Consider the following 13,474-nt stretch of genomic DNA (forward strand, 5'->3'; position numbering starts at 1 on the left):
TCTGGCTAGGTCTCAATTATTGATGATCCTAGGCATGAAAAGACCGTAGGCTTGTCTGCTGCACAGTCTTCGTATTGCCTTGGTGTCGTGGGGTTTTCATCCCTCTTATGCTTTGGCATCTTTCAGTTCTTCATTAGTTTTCATAATTTGTTTTGGAGTACGGTCAGTTTATCTCTTTTTAGGACTTGAATCCTGTGTCACCCAAACTGTCTTAATTTTTCATTAAGAGCAAAGCATGGGCCAAACAAGAGAAGTAAATGATCTCTGCTTGCAACCCAAAAGAACTATATAGTCACAGCTGTGTCCACTGCATGTGTTTGGACTATGGCAAATTTATTTAAGTACTTCAGTACAATATAAATTATAGTAGATCTGGGTGAATTAAAACATTTTTACTCCTCTTTTTCAGAATGCCTTTAATAGACTGTTTTCCAAACAAACTCCTAATTCAGTATGCTTATATTTTGGATCACCTATGTTTTAATAGTCCTTTAACATTTCTCTCTCTTTCCTAAAAATAAAATGTTTGCAATTAAAATAATATGATTATGAAGGGAATTCTAAGATTTTGGTTTATTTAAGTCAATTTTGAAAATGAAACCACATTAAAAAACCGTAATGGAAGAAAGTGATTCTGAAGGAAGAGCAGAATGTTAGAATACCTTTTAATTTAATAATTTGAAAGAAAAATAAAATAGATATTAACATTGAGAACCTTCTGGAAATCAGAAAACTGTTTCTAAATTTTAAGTAGATTTTACGTTTTATTTTCTGTAGTATAAATTGTGCTCTGCTACGAAAGCTGATTCTCAGTAGTTCAAATAGAGGAGCAGTGATCAACTGAAATTCTGTTTTCTATTAAATTTTTTGGCTCAGCAGCTCTCAAGATAAAGGAAGTGGGGAGAAATTAGCAACTGAATGGATTCCAGAAATGAAATCTGACAGTGATTTCAAATTCAAGTGTAATGTTGCTAAGCATTATTTAAATGGCAAGGAAATGTTAGATACTGTAGTCTATTTTGCTATTGCTTAGCAAGATGGAAGAAATTGATTTTGATAATCTTATGTAGTTTACAGATACGGCACACACACTCCATTCTGGACATATTTCTAAAGCAAAATTCAAACACACTTATCAGTTGGGAGGTGGGGGAAGATTACAGAAGAGAAACCAACATAGATGTTTTTGCAAGGCGCATGAATATGAGAATTTAGTTTGAGACAGGAGGTGTATGGTGACATTTCCAAGGATGCCCATGACATTAAGCTCTCTCAGGTAGTCAAATACAGAGCTGATAGCAGGAAACTCCAATTCTGAGCAGATGGGCAACAAGTGGCAGATGATCCTTATCATAGACAAATGTGAGGCAACAAATATTTCAGAGAAACAGTCTATACCATGCTTACATGCTGAGCTTGCAAATGGCAGTTACAACTCAAGAAAGTGATTCTGGCATTATCACTGACAGTGTTTGCAGGCTCAGTGTGGAAAGGCAGCCAAAAAAGCCATAACATTTTAGGCAGCATCAGTAAGAGTATTTGAAAACACAACAAAAAAATGTTTTGCTGTCATCGAACATCGTGCCATGCTCACATTGAGTACTGTGTGCAGAACTGCTCTCTGCATATCGAAGGGTATGATGGAGTTACAGAAGTATCACTGGAGGAAGGCAACTAAAATGAGCCAGGGTTTGGAGCAGCTGCATGGTGAGAATAGACTAAGAAACTGGGGATCTTCAATCTGGAGAGAAGTCTCAGCAGAGATATGACTGAGGCTTTACAAAATCAAAGGGGTGGGTAAACTGAATGTGGAATGACACGTTATTTGCCTAATTCCTCAATGCCAGAAGTAAAGGGTACTTGTTGAAAGTGTAAGAGCTAGGGAAATCAATTTTAAAATTACTTTATATTATGGTTGCTGAATATCTGAGTTTGTGGAAGAAACTATGACTCAGCCCTGTAAAATTCTTAATCTAATGAATGGCTTCTGGGGGAGTCTGAGATGTACAGGCTAAAGAAAATGGTCAGTTTTCTGTGCTGACCTTAATTACCGTATCCTGTTAGCAATGTTGGTAGCAACTTGTAGGGCTAGCTTATCTGACACACTCAGGCATTTTTCATGTTCTGATGCACTGATAATATTTTGGGGGGTGGGTGAGTGGGAATTCTACAGAATTACTTTGTCAGTTTTTCTGAGGATGCACTGTTAAATGGACTGCTATTTATTCTGTATGAGAAGATAATATTATCACTGCATTAATAAAGAACAATGTAAATTCAAAATATGTCCTTTAACCATCATGAATGCAGTGGCTGGTTGACTTGAAAAGGGGAGATAGACACGTGATATAATTCTGAGAGTTTCAACATGTTAATCCAATTGGATTTGTAATAAATATTAAACTACCTGCATAATAAGAACTGTAAACCAGATCAAACCCATGGTATTCTGTAAATAACTGAAACTGGAAGCTAACTGTTCGCTAGACACTAATATTAATCTTAACACTAGACTGGCAGATTTAATGAATGAGAATTATTTGGACTACAGATGGATAACTTCATTAAAACCAGACAAGAAAATAAGCTAAATCTCAAAATAATTTGAGGAACCTGTACTGCTCTTCAGTAAAAAGAAGCTGTTGTTTTTTAAGTTTTAAAAGGTCAAATGCTGATCCCAAGCAAAGCACAGGCTTAAAATCGGCTTTGAATCTCCTTTCTTTGGTACTGAAGATCAAGAGGTTATGCTTGAGTTCTGTTTGCGTAGGATGTTATCTTTCATTTGCCTTTATCTAAGAGTTTCAAAGCTGTAGAAGTTTGAATTCAGTGTTCAATGTTTCTGTATCTTGCAAACTAATCCATCCAGCTAAGAGTTAGGTGAGAATGTAATTTTAGCACATCTAGTCATTTTATCTTACTGCAAACTTCCGAATAGGCCAGGCAGTTGAATAAATTGAAACTTGATTGAAAGTCTGGTACACTGATAGTTAGCAAATTGGGAATTTAATTGAGCTTTTGTTAGCATTTTGTTGCAAGCAGCATGTATTGGAGAAGCCTGAGTTTGTGCTCTGGAACAGTGTTACTCAAACTGAAAGGGAGACTTTGGAGACTAGGGGAAGTTGCAATCACCCCTTAAATAGATGCTACTAACTCTAGATAAAGGGGCGGGGGGTGGGGACAGGACGGATGGATGGACGGACCTCTCTGTTTCTTCCTCTTCGTACTCCAGCAATCATTCTGAATATGAAATCTTCCAAACTGCACCATCAGAAAATCTCTCTGCTTTTTTGTCCCCTGGGATGCATCAGGCCCTATGATGCTGTGTGTGTCAGCGCTGAGTCATGCCACTGTGACACTCAAGTTTTGGGCTACTTAAGGGAGGCAGTGGCTTGCCATCTGGGCACTTGCATGCAGTCAGGTGCCTGTGTGGTGGCAAGCCCCAGGGCTGCATCAGTTTCAGCATGGTGCTGCACCTTCACTCCCACTGCAGCAAGACATGGACCAGGCAGAACTAGCCAAAGGAATATGTATCAGGAGGAGAAGCAACATCTCACATAGGAACCTGATAAGGTGAAAGCTCATAAATGAGGTTGTTGACAGACTTGTAACAGTGATGCTGGCTGGTCTTTGTATTTTTCATTTTTGTTAAAAATTTCTTGTGTAATTTTTGAAAACAGATGCCCAGAAATTAGATGCCTTCACTGTTTCAGAAGTAATCAGTTTGGGGGGTTTTATTCATCATAAATTGACATTTGTTAAAATTGGGTTCTGTTGAGCGGAAAAGAATTTTTCATTATTTTAGCTGCAAATATATTTGCACTTTTAATGAGCTTGAACCTGCAGACTGTCTGTTCAGATCTCTACTCAAGCGCAGTTGAAGTAATTATGGAAAGAATGACAGAACAAAGGCTGTTTACCAGAATACTTTCAAATAGTTTTTCCTGAATATAAAACTGCAAGCTTTCTGTTCTAAATTAAAAATAATTGTTATAAAGCAAATATACTTCTAAGTATTTTTCATACCTTACCTTCATCAAGTATTCTTTTTTTGTCATAAGACTCTAGCTACCGGTGATTGGTTTCCTTCACCTGAACACTCAGTCTATTGAAGGCTGTGATTAGCTTCTCATTGCAATTTAAAAGCTGGCTTAGGATGAAGAGATTTCATGATGGTTAAGTCAATAAATATTTTTTTTCTTTCCTACATGAAATTAGTTACATATTGATGATTATTTTATTTTATTCTATTACTATTCAGGTTTCTTACAGTAAATCACTAGAGAAAAATCACTGGTAAAAATTTGTGTTATGTTTACAAGTAGTATAGCTAACTTCTTACTGTTTAGTATTTACATCTGACTTTTCTGAAGTTTCTGTGATATTTTCCATTTCAATTATTTTATTTAAAGTTCCTTACCCAAAGAAGCGTATTAACATATTCTTCAGAAAAAAAGGAAATTAATTCTCTCTGAGTAAATATTTTCTCTAAATTGTCAAGTTACTATTTTGGTGGCTTCTTAAATACTCAGTAACAGATACTAAATGCTCTAATTCCTAATCTTCGAAATACCATAAATACAAAATCAACAGCTGAATGGAGAAAAAAAAAAAAAAAAGGCACCAAAACATTATTGGAATAGCAAGTGGGAGTATGAGTCACAAGTGCAGATCTGTCCTACTCCTGTGATTGCATATTTTCTGTCTGTAGCTGACACCTCCCAAATAAATCCAACATCACTTGTGTGCAGTTAAAAACTGTAAACATATGATGTGTTTCACAAACTATTTACGGGTTGTTATGGTATTGGTATCACATTGTTGACTATGGAGAAAATATGTGAGCTGCAATATTCATTTCATATGGTTTCTAGAAACTGTAAATGAAAATATAAACTTACCTGAAATGAGCCATGAATGTTTATGTATTAGTTAGCCACTAGAACTAAGGATTAATAACAGTTAAGTATATATATATACCCACAGTATTTTGTGGACTACCATAAGAATTTGCTATTGATTCAGTTTAGTAATGTTAAGAAAACTAACCAGTGATCTGTGAAATACCACATATACAAAATTTTATTAGGAAAAATAATTATTTTATTTAATTTATGTTACTACCTAATATTAAATACTGAATATTAATACATTTGCTTCCAGAAGTATGATGTATGTAGAACTCATATAAGCAGCTGCGTAGTCAGAACAGTTGACCAAGGGGCCTTATGAATTTAGAAATACAAACAGAAAGCTGCTGTGCTTTAATATTGAAAACACAAAGTCACGTGCCCGAGAAAAGCAGTCATGCAGAAGACCAGAAGTTACGCAGGAAATTCTGTACTTCTGTGCTATAGTTTGAGATTTTTCCATCAAACAAGATGGGTTACATTTCAGGGTTAATGAAATAAACCATTTGCCAACTAAGAAGCAGTTTAAAAGCTCTTTTGGAACTAAGGCTGGTTTAAAAGGATAAGGCAGTTGCATATAACAGCATGCAGATCTGTGCTGGAGATGGATCTGCTTGGCTTCATAGGATCAGCTGCTGCTGAAATGATGTCTTACTCCTCAGTCACCTCTTATCCAGCAAGATGTATTCCCAAGTGCTTTCTCAAGAACTGCTTGGTCTGCATCTGAGTTGACTGGTGGCTCATGCTCTTTATTCCGGTTTGTTTAGGCTCAGGTTCAGAAGCCCATACTCCCTTAATAACAATTAACTGTTAATTTGTCATTGCTGCCATGAATTTAAACATCTAGAAATTACATGCACCTGTTGTTCCAAATGTAATTACTGTGATAGAAATCAACTTGTTCAAAAGGTGCAATCAGTCATCGAGTTAAAACTTTTTATTTGATTAACTGGTTCAGCTAATACAGAGAGTGCTTTATTTTAGTGGCTTGCATAATATGATACTTGTCATGCAGGATGTTATTTATAAGAGAAGTAATGTTCTAGCAGGCCAAGAACAAATTGTAAAGTAAATTATGAAGCACACCTGCAGCTCCTGTTAGTTGCAAGAGACTATATAATTACTATACTACATACTGTTTCTGTCTAGGATAAGGAAGTAGATCTTTATGGAACATTATTTTTAAAAATCTGAATTCTGAAAACTTTCTGTGTACACATATGTGCACACACACCCCACCCCCCCATATACAGCAAACATCTCTAAAAGAATTTCTGGAAAGTCTTAGGTGGAAAACATTCCACATTGCTCAGATAATAAAACTCAGTCCTACTGTTCAACATTTAAATTAGTCATCAAAGTAAAAATCTTTCCTTCATGACTGGGAAAATTTTTAAATGTTTTAAGAGTTGCAATTGAATTCATAGGGGTGATGAAACTGACAGTCTACTTAAGATGAAACGGGAATCTTGCCAATTGCTATCTCTGCTGGAAGACAAGAAATCTTTTTGATTTCTCATTCAAAATACTATACAGCTCAATAATTTTGCTCTCAAGTGAATTGACTTGAATGATATGCCTTTTCTGTGCTAAAATTTACATATTTAAAGTTGTATCTTTCTCGGGTTTATCCTTAGTGTACTATCACATAATGCCTCCACTGAGCTATGTGCTTTACGAATGAGTAGAAGTGATAGGAAACCAAAAATGTAAAACTCTTGCTGAGAGCTTAGGTTCTGGGGAATCTGATCCAGTTAAGGAACGGAAGTTTTATCGTGTGGTTCACAGCACAGCACTGGATGACTGGTCCCACACTTCCACGTAATGAGGGCAAAGGGGGACACTGCCTCAGAAAGATTTGAAGTTGTGCTTCTGCAGTTAAGATTACAGGGAGCTAGTTTTTCTTAATTTTTATAATTGCAATGCTACAGATCTCAGCGTAGATTAGCATTTACCTTAGTTTCCCAGGAATAAGTGTCTTGATTACCTGGTTTTAGATAACCTGTTTTGGCTTGAGAAGAACTTCTGACCTCTCAAGTACACATACACTTCTCAGTGAATAACACTGTAAAAAATGTAATACTGGCACTTCTCTACTTGTCCTATACAACTGAAAAGTGTCAGTCTGTATGCATCAGGAAGGTCCAGAATTTCTGGCTGCATAGCAGTACTTCATAAGAGAATCAGAGCTGTAGTAGATAGGCACAAGAAATATTTGAATGCAGCAGCATCGGGGCTTTTAATTGATAAGGCTTTCATTTCCAGAAATCCTAGACAAACAGCAGTTCCTGAAAAGTCAGGCAGGTTTCTGTAAGAAAATTTAAGACAGAACCAGGGAAGCAGGGCTGTTAATTCACTTATTTTGCTATTTATGGTGTTTACTTTTTAATGTATTTGTTTGTGTAAATGTTTGTGTGTATATATGTATACCTGTATTTGGCTATACATGCATGTGTCTATGTATACACATATAGAAACACATTAGTTTACAGTAAATATCTTCTCTGTCTTCTTCCTCTAAAGAACAATTTAGCACCAGTGGCTTGTGTTTGTTCAATATCTAGGCTGTGACTGCAGAGTAATTTGCTTATGAGCCTAAACAAGAGCAGCAGTGGCCTCATGTCTAGTAAATATTAGAACATACTAATATAAAGGAATGGAAGCAAATAAATATGTTTGCTGATTTAGAATTCCATTCTGGATCTATAGCAGGAACTCAATCTACAACTTCTAATTCTGAGCCTGTTCAGAGCAGCAGAAATTTGCCGAATGTTTCTGTTATTAATTTATTTTTAAAAACGGTATTTCCATGTCCTAAGTGTAGTTATGAATATTTACCTTTGTGTGATGAAGACATAGTTTCTCTTTGATAAGATGCTGAGTCATTTTTAGATAGAAAGTTCGTATTAGGCATCCAGTATAGCAGTTGTCAGGTGTTTTTTAGTGATGCCTGTTTAACTATACAAATCACATTGGGACTCACTGTCATGTTCCTTATGCCATTATCTGCATAACACATCAACTTTTTAACTGGGACCCATTTTGATAGAGGCCTCTGATGCAATTATTTTCAAGCTTTGAAACATTTTTGAAATATAAAAATTACGTTATACAACGATTGCATCAGCTTTGCTTATAGCTTTACATTATCAACAATTCTATTCTGCAGTACATTTCCTGGTTAAACAGTTTATGCTATTTGAGTTCCTGTTTCTAAAAGAATCACAATTATTAGCTTTCCTGAGTTCTAGGTCTTTGATTAGGTTTGTTTTTCATATTCTGGATCATGAAATCTTACCTACATTGGTCCTCTTTGTTGGCTTCTTCATAGTTTAACTCAATTCCCAGACAATAAATCTAACGGATTACTTAACTGATAGGACTCTCCATCTAGCAGGCTTTCCTGCTTTTCTCCTGTCCCCAGAGCAAATCAATGTTACCTTGGTGAAAAATCAGCTGCCATTGGCCGTTTGCTGTGACAAAACATAGAGTGGGTTAAATTTGGCTACCTAGTTGATCAAATAATTATTACTTCTAATAAATTACAATAAACATAATTTAACTAATCAATATCAATCAACATTTTACTATACTTTTTTTTTTACAATAACGTCACAGATATAATTTTGAAACAGGTATTTTCTGCAGTTACAGCATGTGTAATCACAACAAGAAGCTGGTTTTGAAGAAAACAGTATGTTTAAAAGTTGCAATGTTGACTTCTTAAAGCACCTAGAAATATTGGCAGGATTTTTTTGCCATAGAAAAATAGGACACAATGTATGTTGGTTTCCAAAATCCACTCATGTCTTTTCTCTGACAATATAAAGAAATGTTAATTTTTACTGCTTAATTTGTCTGTTGCTAAAAACTAAACCTAAATCGGGGGGAACTGAAGAAAGGAGGAAAACCACAGCATCATGATGACCTTCTCCAGTGGATCTCTCCAGTGTGGTGCACAGCAGGGTTTCCCAAACTGAAGGCACCTCAGGAGGAGTGAGCTGCCGGAGCATGCAGCTCATGCCACAGCACCTGGCAGGACCTGAGCAGGGCCAAAAGCGAAGGTGGCTGAGCCCCCCACACCTAGAAAGCAAGCCCCTGGGAAGCACCAGCAAGTGGGGGAGTGAAACATGGTGTGGCACACAGGATGGGCACTGTAACCCTGCCAGCTCGACCAGGGAGCAATGGTATCCACCTGGCAGAAAGTTATGCCCACTCCAAATGCTTCACTGGCACAGCTGCCCAGACAGAGCTCCGGTGGGAACAGGCAGCCCCCAGGTGCCGGGCTGCTGGCTGTGCCCTGCTCTGACACCAGTACCGGCCAGCAGCAGCGAGCGGTCCTGTGGGAGGTGCACCCAGGGAGGGGGACTCCCCTGCTTGGTGGCAGAGCACTGGGAGGAGGCGAGCAGGCTGAGGAGCATCAGGGAGTGCAAGAGAGAGAGGGACCGGTGGAATCACACCCCACCTTCCCCGGGACAGGCCCGACAGGCAGGCAGGGACATGCCCAACAGGCAGGCAGGACTCATGATAGAGAGGATTCCCTGTGCCCTCCACCTGGCTGAACGCGGTGACTCAGGCGATAGAGGGGAATGGCCAGAGGTTCCTGCCCAGCGCAGCAGACACATCTCCCCTATGACTCCCCCACCTTCCCAAGTGCCCTTGCATAGAGTGTGTGAGCCTCTGCAAGTGGAACTGAACAATGACAAGGTTCATCTAGCTTGGAGGTGTCACCGAGGTTAAGTCAGTCTACAGCCTGGGTCAAAACCACTTCCATAAAGAAAAAAAAACAGGTCATTGTCCCAGGAGACTCTCTCCTTTCAGGCTTCTTTCCTGACTGAAGGGTGGTCAAGCATTGGAACAGGCTGCCCAGGAAAGTGGTTGAGTCACCATCCATAGAAGTATTTAAAAGATGTGTAGATGTGATAATTAGGGACATGGTTTAGTGGTGGACTTGGCAGTGCTATGTTAATGGTTGGACCTGACGATCTTAAAGTTCTTTCGCAACCTAATTATTTCTATGATTCTATGAACCTTGAACAGTACAGTAGGGTTCTCGTTTCTTTTTCTATCAATATACACTTCCCAATAAGCACCTAAGAGTATCCTTCTTGTTTCCACAGTGTCTTTCAGTTTCTTAAGAGTGATGACTGGACCCTATATACCCATGATGCTGTAGACTTAATGTGATTCCTCACTATCTGGTTGTCGGACACCAGCTGACAAAAATTTGTTCTGTGTGAGGGTACATTTAAATGTATTGCTTACCTAAAGTTGCAGCTACAATCTACCTGAAACGCTTGAGATAATAGCAATCTATGAATATATCAGCTGAGCTAGGAAGAAAGCATCCTGCATTTAAACCTGTATTGCCTTTTACTAATCTCCTTTACATAAGCATTGTATATTTATTATGGCTGAATACATGATTTATTGTTGGACTTCATAACACTTAATACATTTGGCAGTTGCTTTTCTGTATATATATTTTTTTCAGCCATACTCACTGCAAATCCATTTTCTGAAAACTTATTAAGAATATTTATAATTCACAACCAATATTTCAAGTAGAATGTAGTGCCTTTTTCTTATCAAAATGCATTGAATTGACTCAGGAAATGAAATATCTACTACTAAATCATAGCTGATGAGTTTAAATATGCCATTCATTATTATCATTATTACATGCTTAAATAAATTCTAAGAGACATTAAACTTGAAGGTAAACAAAAGAAATAATGCTTCATATTTTAGAAATTAACAGAGAACATCTTTATACTGTGCTGTAGAGAAAAAAAGCTGGAAAATGCGAGCTACTTATTCATAATTATTTAGAAAAGCAATGCATAATATAATTTTATAAGATTTTCCTTATCCAAGATATTCACTGCATATATTTTTGAAGTTGCTGCTTAGGTTTTTAACTACAAAAGAAAGGATGGATTTAGGAAAATAGTTGGAGACACTTTCAAGCATTTGATTCTTGTAAATTGAATGGAAATGCTTCTCTTTGTCAGGAACACCTTTGTAGTCATGTCTTCTTGCCTGACTTTTGCAATCCAGGAAAGCCTGTCTCTCATGCATGCCAACTATCATGTTTTTCAGGTTTCCATAAGATGTGGCTTATTTAGTGCAGCCAGACTGTGAGATTCAGCAGCTCAATAGTGAAGTCTGGTCAAGAGCGTTGTCTTTGGTACTTTACTGTGGGGTTTGATCTACTATTTTAAAGAGTGGTCTGTAGAGCCTGTAGTGTGTTTATTCATTTAGTATAGCAATTCTCATCTTGCAAGGATGCGTTGCAAGGAATCCTCCAAGTATCCTTAGAAATGCAGTAAAAACCAATCAGATGGAAGGCAGGTAAAGCACTAGCAAAAGTTTTCCTGGTTTGCAAATTATGTAAAGTAATAGTTGAATTGTATGTTTCTGGTTTTATTTTATAATACTCAGCATTCCAACAGCATTACTCTTTCCCTCATCAAAAAATCTTAATCTATAAAATTTATTGCTTATACCATGAAGTTAGATGATTATTTTGCTGTGAAATGAAATTTAATTTGGCTCATATGCTTGTGCCCCTCTTCACTACTAGAAATTTCATGGCTGACCAAACCAGGCTTCTCCCACTTTACACTGCAAAGCAGATGTTATTTAAAAGGAACTTTGCAGATCTTACCCTTTTTCTTCCTTTGTTTTCCCTCTAACAAAATGTTTTTACTTAAACCATTAAGTAAGCAGCTTTCTTTCCTTGTAAATAAATGTTTCAAATGTGGAACTCTTGAAGTCACTTGAATACTTTTATTGTCTGGAAATCACAGTGAGAGAAAAAAAGTCATACAAGATTTGAAAGACGTAAAGTTAGATTTCTTAATATAGGGTGAAATGTTTTGGGGATTTGGATGTACAAACTTCTATAAGACAGGTACTGACTGTTAGAAATTTCTAAATTTCTGTTCTGCTTGAATAAGAGATTTTATAATTTTGTTTGTGAGACGGCATGCATGTGCATGTGTGTAGGCAAGTGTATAAAGCAACAATTTTTTCAGTGTTTTTGTTATGTGATGCGAAGCTGACACTTTCTTATTGATTCATTTTTGCCTGAAGCTCATCATCTAGCTTTTCTGAGGAGACATCTTTGCTTGTCAGCCATCAGAAAACAGCTTCCTAAAAAATAATAATAAAAAAACCCCAGCATAAATGATAGCGTAGTTATAATGGTAAATAGAAGTCATTCCATTTGACATTTCAGAGTGTTTTGTGGGCACTGACCATCATGGCAAATATGGGAAACCAGAGAAAGTTAAAACCATTTTAACTCTGCTTTGATACAACTTTGCATCAGAAATAATATATTAATAATACTGACCTTGATTCTGCACTGTAATGTTGACTTATATTCTTAAAATACTAATATTGCACACTTCTTATGTATAAAAAATGGCCTAACCTCCCAAACTCAGCTGGATCTTGGAAATAACAATAATAATTACAAAACAAAAAAAGCTGGGTTTACATCTTTTGTGCTGATCTCAAGTGGACAAAAAAAATAACAGCAAAACAAAAAGCTGTTGTTATTTAATAGGTGATTGATTATTGTTTAATTTTATTAATAACTGTTTAATCTTTCCATACAGGTAAGACTCAGTTTTGTGAATAAGTTTGGAGGACAAATTACAAGTGATCTATACAAAACATAATTTTTCTACTTCAGAGGAGATCGACCCATAATGTTAATTCCAAAGGGCTCACATTCTGCCAGTGCTCTTCCCTGCTGCACTTGTAATTTCTCTCATGCATCTCTTGATAATTTTGGAAGCTTAGGTGCTAAAGTTCAGATCTCCATATATTTATACAGACATGGTGAAGGTAGTCTTATCTAACTTCAGACACCTGCAATGTTTATATCTTGGCTGGTCATCTGGATTTCCTTTATTTAATAAAGAAAAAGGTTGTATGGTTTCATATTCTAATCATCTAAGATTAATCCTTATCTCACACCCTAGAAATGCCAGTTGGCTTTCAGTGAAGAGAATCTGGGTGACAAAATCAACAGCTGAGTTGTAGGTGTTGACAAAGTAGACATCTAAAGTTAGGTGAGATAAATCCTGTCCTATTCCTTCTTATGGACTATGAACATTACCTACTTTTTGTGGTCTTGACTGGAATCCTTTACACGAACTGCATGGCACCAAAATATCTGTTTGTACAATATGCCAATGGGTTTAAGTGTCACTTTATATAGTTTCAGTTTGGTAAACTTTTGGTGCTAAATTTCTTAGTTTCTGACTCTGTGTTCCCCTGCTGTTAGTTCATACAAAAATCTGGTCTGAATAATGAATAGTTCTGGCTCTGACATGCCTGTTTGCTACCTGCCATATGTAATTCAGAAGCTGAATTTAGTGATGTTGCAAGTTATAACTTGAGTTCTTATTTTAGAATACAGTTAATGCCATGTTAAAAAGGTGCTGGTCTGATAATTTTGATATGAAAAATATTTATGACACATTTTTAAAAATAACTTATATAACGGTAAGGATTAATTTTCCCTTGTCTGTCTTTTGATATGAATAAAC

General features: G+C 36.7%; 1 protein-coding gene across 13 annotated transcripts in view; it reads left to right on the plus strand.

Moving 5' to 3' along the window:
* Nucleotides 1-13,474, plus strand: part of DMD (dystrophin) — a 1,276,803-nt gene that overhangs the window by 853,621 nt on the left and 409,708 nt on the right. The gene's annotated exons all lie outside the window — the stretch shown is intronic.

This window comes from Falco punctatus (genome assembly GCF_963210335.1).
Source record: "Falco punctatus genome assembly, chromosome: 2".
NCBI classification, from domain to species: domain Eukaryota; kingdom Metazoa; phylum Chordata; class Aves; order Falconiformes; family Falconidae; genus Falco; species Falco punctatus.